The 7696-nt window shown below is 39.4% G+C and overlaps 1 non-coding gene across 1 annotated transcript; it reads left to right on the top strand.

Moving 5' to 3' along the window:
- Positions 1–1017: 1017 nt before the first annotated feature.
- On the top strand, positions 1018–1090 carry TRNAF-GAA (transfer RNA phenylalanine (anticodon GAA)). Its single transcript has one exon. It is a non-coding gene; the product is annotated as a tRNA-Phe (tRNA).
- The last annotated feature ends 6606 nt before the right edge of the window (positions 1091–7696 follow it).

The raw sequence follows: 7696 nt of genomic DNA, 5'->3' as shown, positions 1-7696 counted from the left end.
AATTAATGTGTGGGAATGCTACCTGATATATTTTTCTGGAATTAAAATCTGCTTAAACCAGGAGTCTTGTAAAACACCAAGGGAAGAGATGGAGTCTCCATTACTTGCTTTATTCAGAGAAAGAAGTTGTGCCCTTCTAGACTTTTTATCAAAAGCAGTTAGATTCAGATGGAAGGGAATGGTGTTGGTCACAGTGTGAAATACGTAAGTGAATATATGGAAACCTGAGTTGCAGGTGTTAATGAAAACTTTTCTTCTTTACTCATAGCCTGGAGTTGGTAGAAGATGACTTTCTTCAAGTCCTGCTGCAGAACTGCTTGAAGCAAGGAAACTCCTAGGGCCAGCTTCTACAGATACTTGCCACTACTCAACTGTTCTTATCAACTTCCTCATTACTACTTGTCTTTAATACTCAGGTGGTGAGAAAAAATAAAAGAAGTGTAGCACTTTGAATGGTCCTCAAGGCTAAAAGTTTGTATGATTTTATAAACTCACTTCTTATTTGACAAGTGTTGAAAATCCCTGTGCACAGCCCTCTTGGTAATGGAAATATGAGATGTTTCTTAGTTCCAAAGTGCAACTACCTAAACTTTGACTTTAGGTTAATCCATCTGGATTTCCCCTCACCTTCACCTGAGTTCAGTCAGGTAGTGTTAGAACAGGGAGAAAAGCTCCAAGCAATTGTTACTGGAGTAAATGACAGAATTCCAAGAGATGAGAGGAAAGTAAGGACAGGTGAGAAAGATCTGACAGTGTTCTGACCCCCCACTTTTCACAGCTGAAGCACTTACCTTGTTTTCTTGCTTGTGCTGTCAAAGTACTGGAGCTGTTGCTTGTCATTATTTCATATTCATTCTCATCTAGAGGGCACCAGAGAAGATCAGTTGCCAAAGAGATGAGAAGGACCCACACAGAATATGAGAAGGTGATGATTACGCTTAGCAAATAGTATACTGACTCATTAAGCTCTGAAAGCTATTTACAGTTGATTCATGTGATGCCACACATTAAAAAAGAGCTGAAGTAGCTCAGCTGGGAGAGCGTTAGACTGAAGATCTAAAGGTCCCTGGTTCAATCCCGGGCTTCAGCAGTGTTTTTTTCATAGTTTCACAGGTTTCAAGTGCAGCCTTGTACAACACAGACATGGCACAGAAACATGGGATAAACTGGAGCCCAGGAGTTGCCTTTCCCCATGTAGAAACAATTCTGTGCTGGGTGGGTGCCAGATCTGGCAAAAGAATCAGAGAGAAGCTAAGGGCTGCTCTTGGGGATCTCCAAAACCACCTGAACATGGGGTTAAGCACAGCTTTTTAAGCACAGCATTTAGTACTTGAGCAGGGCTTGGATCCAGAGGTCCCTTCCAACTTCAACCAGTCTGTGATTCTGTGAAATTGGACAGAACTTGAGATATAAATCATGACTTTAAAAGTAACCTTGAGGGTCGGCCTCTTCTCCCAGGTAACTAGTGACAGGACAAGACGTAAAGGCCGTAAGTTGTGTCAAGACAGATTCAGGTTGGATATTAGGAAAAAAAATCCAAAACTTTGGCCAGGCGTTGCACCAGGCTGTCCAGGCAGGTGGTAGAATCACCATTCCTGGAGGTGTTCAAGAAACATGGAGATGTGGCACTTAGGGATGTGGTTTACTGGGCATGCTGGATGGAGGGGTGCTGATGGTTGTGCTAGACAGTCTTAGTGGTCTTTTCCAACCTTACTGATTCTATGATGCTATGATTCTAAGTTTTCACCTGAGATGTGAGTTCAGTTGTTTATTACTGTGCAGGATGGTGCAGTGTCTGCCTTGCTGTTAAGGAAACAAACATGTCTTTAGACTAGGAAAAAACACCTGTCTGTGAATCTCTCTTCAAACCTTCCTAGCTGTACCACTGCTAATGAAATCTGAACAATGATATTTTGTCATATCACAGACAGTGGGGTTTGAAGCAGAAGGTAAGATGTTTCTAGAGGTGACTGATAAAGTCTGTGAAAGAAAAGGGATCTTCTGTTATAAGCTGTGTTGACTAAAGTGAAATCAGTATTGGTCTGGAGGATATTTCAAGAGCACTAATTCTGTCTCTATTTTGTCTGCTGTCTGCCAACTTGTCCAGAAATGGAAGAATTAACTTTACCAGCAAAACTCTACTTGCACTTCTCCCAGCTAATTGATGAAAACACCTGGGGAGGTATTCAAATGGGTCCTCCTCCCAGTCATTTGCAAACATGGACACCCAAAAATTGGTGTATGAATGGCAGAAAACAACGCTGCAGGAAGAAGTCATTTGCCTAACAACCAGAAATGATTACTCCAATTATAAGTCCCAGTTGTTGGTTGCTTTTTTTGTTTGGTTGCTTGTTTGTATTGCTTTGTTGTTGGCTTTTTAATGGATGTCCACATGAACTGCAAAAAGTCAAACTGGATACTGGCCCTGAGGGGTTACTACTGATGTTGGAACTGTAATAATGAACACTAATTATTACAGACTGAGAATAATAGGACATTTGCCATGGCTAGAAAGTGGTCAGATGAAAGTAAATTGAAAAAAAAAGAAATAATTTGGTAAAGGTCCTGCCTTTGTTGATGAGATTGGGAGAATAGCAGGATTTACAAGAATACTGTGATAAGAACATGGATGTGGATAATTCCACTACTGAAGGCAACTCACTCTGCTCCCAGACAAATAGAAAACCTATGGTAGGACAACTGTACACTTCTCCCTTCCCAGTGATAATCACAGATTCAAGAAGATGACTGTAAAAAATCACATACATAAAGTGTTTCTTCCCTTGTGCATTCCTCCCAGCAGCTGTCAACCTGAGAGTTAATGTTTGCTGCATTCAATACCCTACAAATTACAACACAGATCATACACAGACACCAAGAGATTAAAAACTGGTGACAGATTATTTTAAGTCCCCAAAACATGATACTGAAACATTCTTGTGAAGGGTTTAACATATTCTGTTTGTTTCTAGAAACGTACCTTTGAAGCTTTGTGCTTGGTTTGTCTTAAGACAGCTTAAAGCCAGGTGGTTGGCCCACATGATGAAGCACGAGGATGGTCGTGGTTGTGACACTGACCAGTTCTGGTTTCAGAACTGGGCAGGATAATTAATATGGTGTAACCAGTGTTAATGGGATTAAGAGAACCCTGAAATCTTCTGTTTTCAGTCCTGTTAATGGTGACATAGAGGGAAAATTGGTTGAATTAATGTTGAAACTTCTTATAGAGAACTACTGAACTGTCCTATTGAACTGTCTTCCATAGGAGCCAAACTTGAACTCCTGCTTTTGCAGACTTCAGTGATCTTTAGACACTATGGAACTAAAGCTTTGGAATGAAGGGGAAGGGAATAAAGTGATTTTACTAAACCTATTAATCAATTGACTACAGCTCAAATTAATTTTTATGTATATTTCTTCTCACCTGTCAAAACACAAAGCAGATGTTTTAGCAAATAGATTCTATTCAAATTATTATCATATGATATGAATGGAAAGCACAGGGAAGGGAAAATCTTACAGCAGGTAGTTTTTCAGGTGAATATTTGTTACTGAGAATTGCTCATCGACTGTCTCTGCTTTAAACCCAAGCCCTGGCAAATTTAAATTATATATTGAAAAAAAGACCAACACAAATCCTTCAGTATGTTATCTACATTGTTTCTGACCTGTCATTCTTTATTGGGCAATTAAGTGCAAAGTGACATTTTCTTGACAAAGGAGCTCTGTACAGCTGTGTATTTCTTCAGATGAAGCACAAAGCAAATTAGATTGCATGCATCCATAAATCTCTGTGATTGCAGCTGTAGCGGGGGGGGGAGATGGAAAGGAGGGAGTGATGGCACATGGAGATCTATAGAAAAGATCACTATCATCTCCAGCTTAGTTTTGCTATATTTTCTCTATCATTACCTTCAATTTAAAAATGATAAACATTATGTTGCCCAGTGGTAATCCTTTCTATCTATGGATTTCAGTACAGGAGTACCTGTGGAGGGTATCTCACAGCTTTAGATAGCAAGCCATTTTTCCTTGATGTAAAACTGATGGGCAAACTGAGACATCCAATAATGAAGTAACTTGGATAAAATTAATTTTTTTGGGGGGAAAAAAAAGCCAAACAAACATATGGAGATACCCTAAGTATGTTGTGCTACATCAGTTAAATCTTAGCCCTTCTCCAGGCAGAACTCAGGCTTGTGCATCCAAGCCCAGTTCATTAATTCAAAGCTTATCCTACTTACCTGCATGTGATAAATGTGCACTGGTATTTGTTGATCAGCAGACCCGTGTTGACCCTTGCAGATGCTACACTGGATTTTGCCCAGTGCAGACACAATATCTCTGTGACCTGTGTTGTTTGCAAACCTCAAAGATAGGAGAAAGCAAGGAGATTCCAGGAGTCCCTTGGGTCTGTTTTCCTGAAGCAAAACTGATTACCCATTTCTCTACACTTGCTGACAAACCATCTCAATGCTGTGTTTACGTAAATCACAATAAGCCTAATTCAGTCAACAAGCCATGTGCAAACAGAAATCATTGCCAGATGCTCCTGCAGACAAGGACACTGAAGAAACCATCAGCTAATTCAGTCACAGGCTCCCATGATTCCAGGTTTTATGTTGGTAAACTTGGGGTAATGGAACCCAGGAGATGTGAGTAACAAGATTTGGAGATTTGAAGCCCTTAATTACATTGCAATAGAATGCCAGAGAGCACTTAGAGCAATAATATTTTGTGATCAAATACAAATGTGTTTCACTTCCACTGCGGATATCTGAATTTTATCCTATTCAAGGTTTATATATATTCTTTTAAATATACTTTTTCTTTAGGGAAGGAGCTGCTTCTTATACTTTCCAGAAGGAAGTCATTCTGTCAATTGCTGGTTGGGAATTTGGAAAAATTTCTTCGCAGAAGGAGTGCAACAGACTGCCCAGGGAAGCAATAGAGTCACTATCCCTGGAGGAGTTTAGGAAACATGGAGATGTAGAACTGAGGGCCATGGTTGAGTGAGCATGGTGATGATAGTTAGACTAGACGATCTTAAAGGTCTTCTCCAACCATAAGGAGTTGTGGAAAAAAAAAATCTGTGATAACCTTTGTGATAACCCACTCACTGCATACAAATCAAAGATGGAATATTCCCTAAAAGATTACTCCTTCTCCAACCTCTCAGCCTTGATTCTTTTAGGAAAAGGTGAAATATCACTTCAGTGCTGAACCTAAGGAGGATAAAACATAATCTAAAAAACATATTTTTTCTCCTTTCTATTTCTATATCTTGAAATTTTTGGACAGCAGAAGGCTCATGATATTTTCAGTAAAACATTTTGGGTTATGGCAACTTTGTGAGATGTTATCAATGTGTGTAAGCATATACCACCTTACCACTTCTTGAAATTGCCCTGGCCTGTTTCATCCCCACTGGCCAGGCAATATTTAAAAACAATGAGAAGTCGTGAATCCTTCTAACCAGCCTGCACATAGGGAACAGGAAAGAGCAGCATATACACAGCACTAACAACAAACAAAGAGCCTTCAGCTTAACTAGGAAAGAAAGTGTGCTGTCAGGGAAGCGTCTGGGACAAGGACACAGTCACAGAACACACTCATTAACTCTAGTGTTTAGTCCCTGAGACCTCACTCTCCCTACTCCATCTGCTATTAACAAGGCAGTTTAGGTCAGGAGAAAGAAAAATCCCAGTTTCCCTCAAGCAGGGCTGTAGAGGAAGGAATTTGCTTTGTTGGGTAGAAGTTAGGAGCGACTGTCAAGGTTATTCTCACTTATAGCCTTGGTTAACTCTGTACTTATAATTGTAGAGGAACAAAGAAAAGCAAAGTTATGCATCAGTCTCTGTGATTAAATGAACCCATAATGTGTTACATGCAGCAGCCTTCATTAAAAATGTTATTAGATGTTAAAATTTGTTCTGTGATGGATGCCACGTGCGTTTTATCAACTACAGTCAGAGTAACCAGGCTTTAAAACAGTGAATTTTAATATAAATAAGGAAGGAAACTTGTTTCTTGCCTAGTAGAAAAGTAGAGGAGAGCAGAATCATTATCAGAACAATTTCTGAGGTGCAATGAACAAAGGAGAAAAAAATGAATCTTTGCCCAGATGGGCAATAAACACTTTTTGGAAAATGTTCTGATGATTTCTCACTTTCCAGCAAAGACAAATATATATATATATGTATTAGCATCAATTTTTAGGCATCACTGGGCCTATTCCATCTCTTATTCAGAACTGTTTTGCCAGTGCAGATCCACTAGTTTCACCAGTTTAAAGCGGTGCCAGGGAGAGAGAGAAACATGCTCTGAATTAACCTCAGGAATGAATTGATGGCAAGTTGTAAGAGAGAGGAGAGTGGTTCCAGAGGGCAAAGGACTCAATTTCTCAGAATGTAGTTCTAAATAATTAATATCTTGTTTCAGGTCCCTAGTAATGTACCATTGCTGTAGGACTCATGCTTTCCATTGCTATTAACAGTGTTACAAGCCCTCTGTGTGTTAATACCAGCTCTCTGAGTACCTAATCTAAATCCCACTCACCTCTTTGGTATGATTGCAGTCTCATTTCAAGTCAAAGGAAGATATATTCTTGCTCTAGAAGGAAGACTGTGAATTATACTATTTTGCTGTTTATTTTGAAGAATTCATAACTTACAAGACAGGAGAATGATACAGACATTGCTTGGAGATAATAGTTTCAGTTGATAGAACACATCAGGGTTCATAGGGGAGTGTCTATTCCATATGATAAGATTGGGACAGCTTATTTCAGACTCAGCAATGCTTGGACTCCCTGCATTTTCAGGTCATAAATTCACACATTCTAATTGCCTTTTGCCCCCATGGAGAGGCTAAATGACAATAGCACTTAGATTTCTCTTAAAAGCTAGGAGTTGGTACTCAGACCTGCTGTCACAGAAGTGGTCTAACATCCATTCTTCAGTGGTGACAAGGGCACAAAGATGATATTATGGAAAGCTCAGAATGGAATTTTTATCATGGACCTCTTCCAGAAGATATCTATTCAATACCTCAAACAACAATATACTATTAATTATAATCCTCCAACAGTGTACAACAGTGCCAGAAAATGCAGTCTTTTTTATTGTTGTGTTGTCCTTTCCCCCACAACCCAGACAAAGAGATACTGATGCCTTGACATGATCACTTTTTACCTTCTTTGAAGGCCATAAGGGTTTTATGAAGAATAAAGGATTTCTCCCGAAGAACCGAGGACTCTTTAATCTCTTTCTGAACATGATCTAATCTTTAATTTTTCATCAACACTGGCTAGTTGCTCCGAGGTTTCAATTTTCTCCTTTTTATTAAAAGGAGAGGAATTACTGAAATTCAAACTATTTCACACTTTGAAAGGTGAGGAGCAGAGCAGGTGATTTCCAGATAATGCAGGGGGGGCCGTTTTGAGGTCTCTTTCACACCAAGCCACAGTATCAGGTATTCCTTCATGCCCCATATTCCCTCCTTGTAATCATATCTAAGAATTTCTACAGTGTTCAGAGAGCCTTAATTCATTAACAGCCCTTTGGGACTTGAAGTATTAGTTGTCATAATAGGATTCTGAGAGGCGAAATCATTCTCATGCTATTGATCTGTCTTTTCCAAGTACTGTGTCATCCATCACTGTGATATCTCTGCAACTCCAAAGATGCTAAAATGC

Source organism: Cyrtonyx montezumae, unplaced genomic scaffold, assembly GCF_038088225.1.
Source record: "Cyrtonyx montezumae isolate F1298 unplaced genomic scaffold, pur_monq_1.0 scaffold_8, whole genome shotgun sequence".
In the NCBI taxonomy this organism is placed as follows: domain Eukaryota; kingdom Metazoa; phylum Chordata; class Aves; order Galliformes; family Odontophoridae; genus Cyrtonyx; species Cyrtonyx montezumae.
Note: the sequence above shows the minus strand (reverse complement) of the source record. Positions and strands in the feature narration are given on the sequence as shown.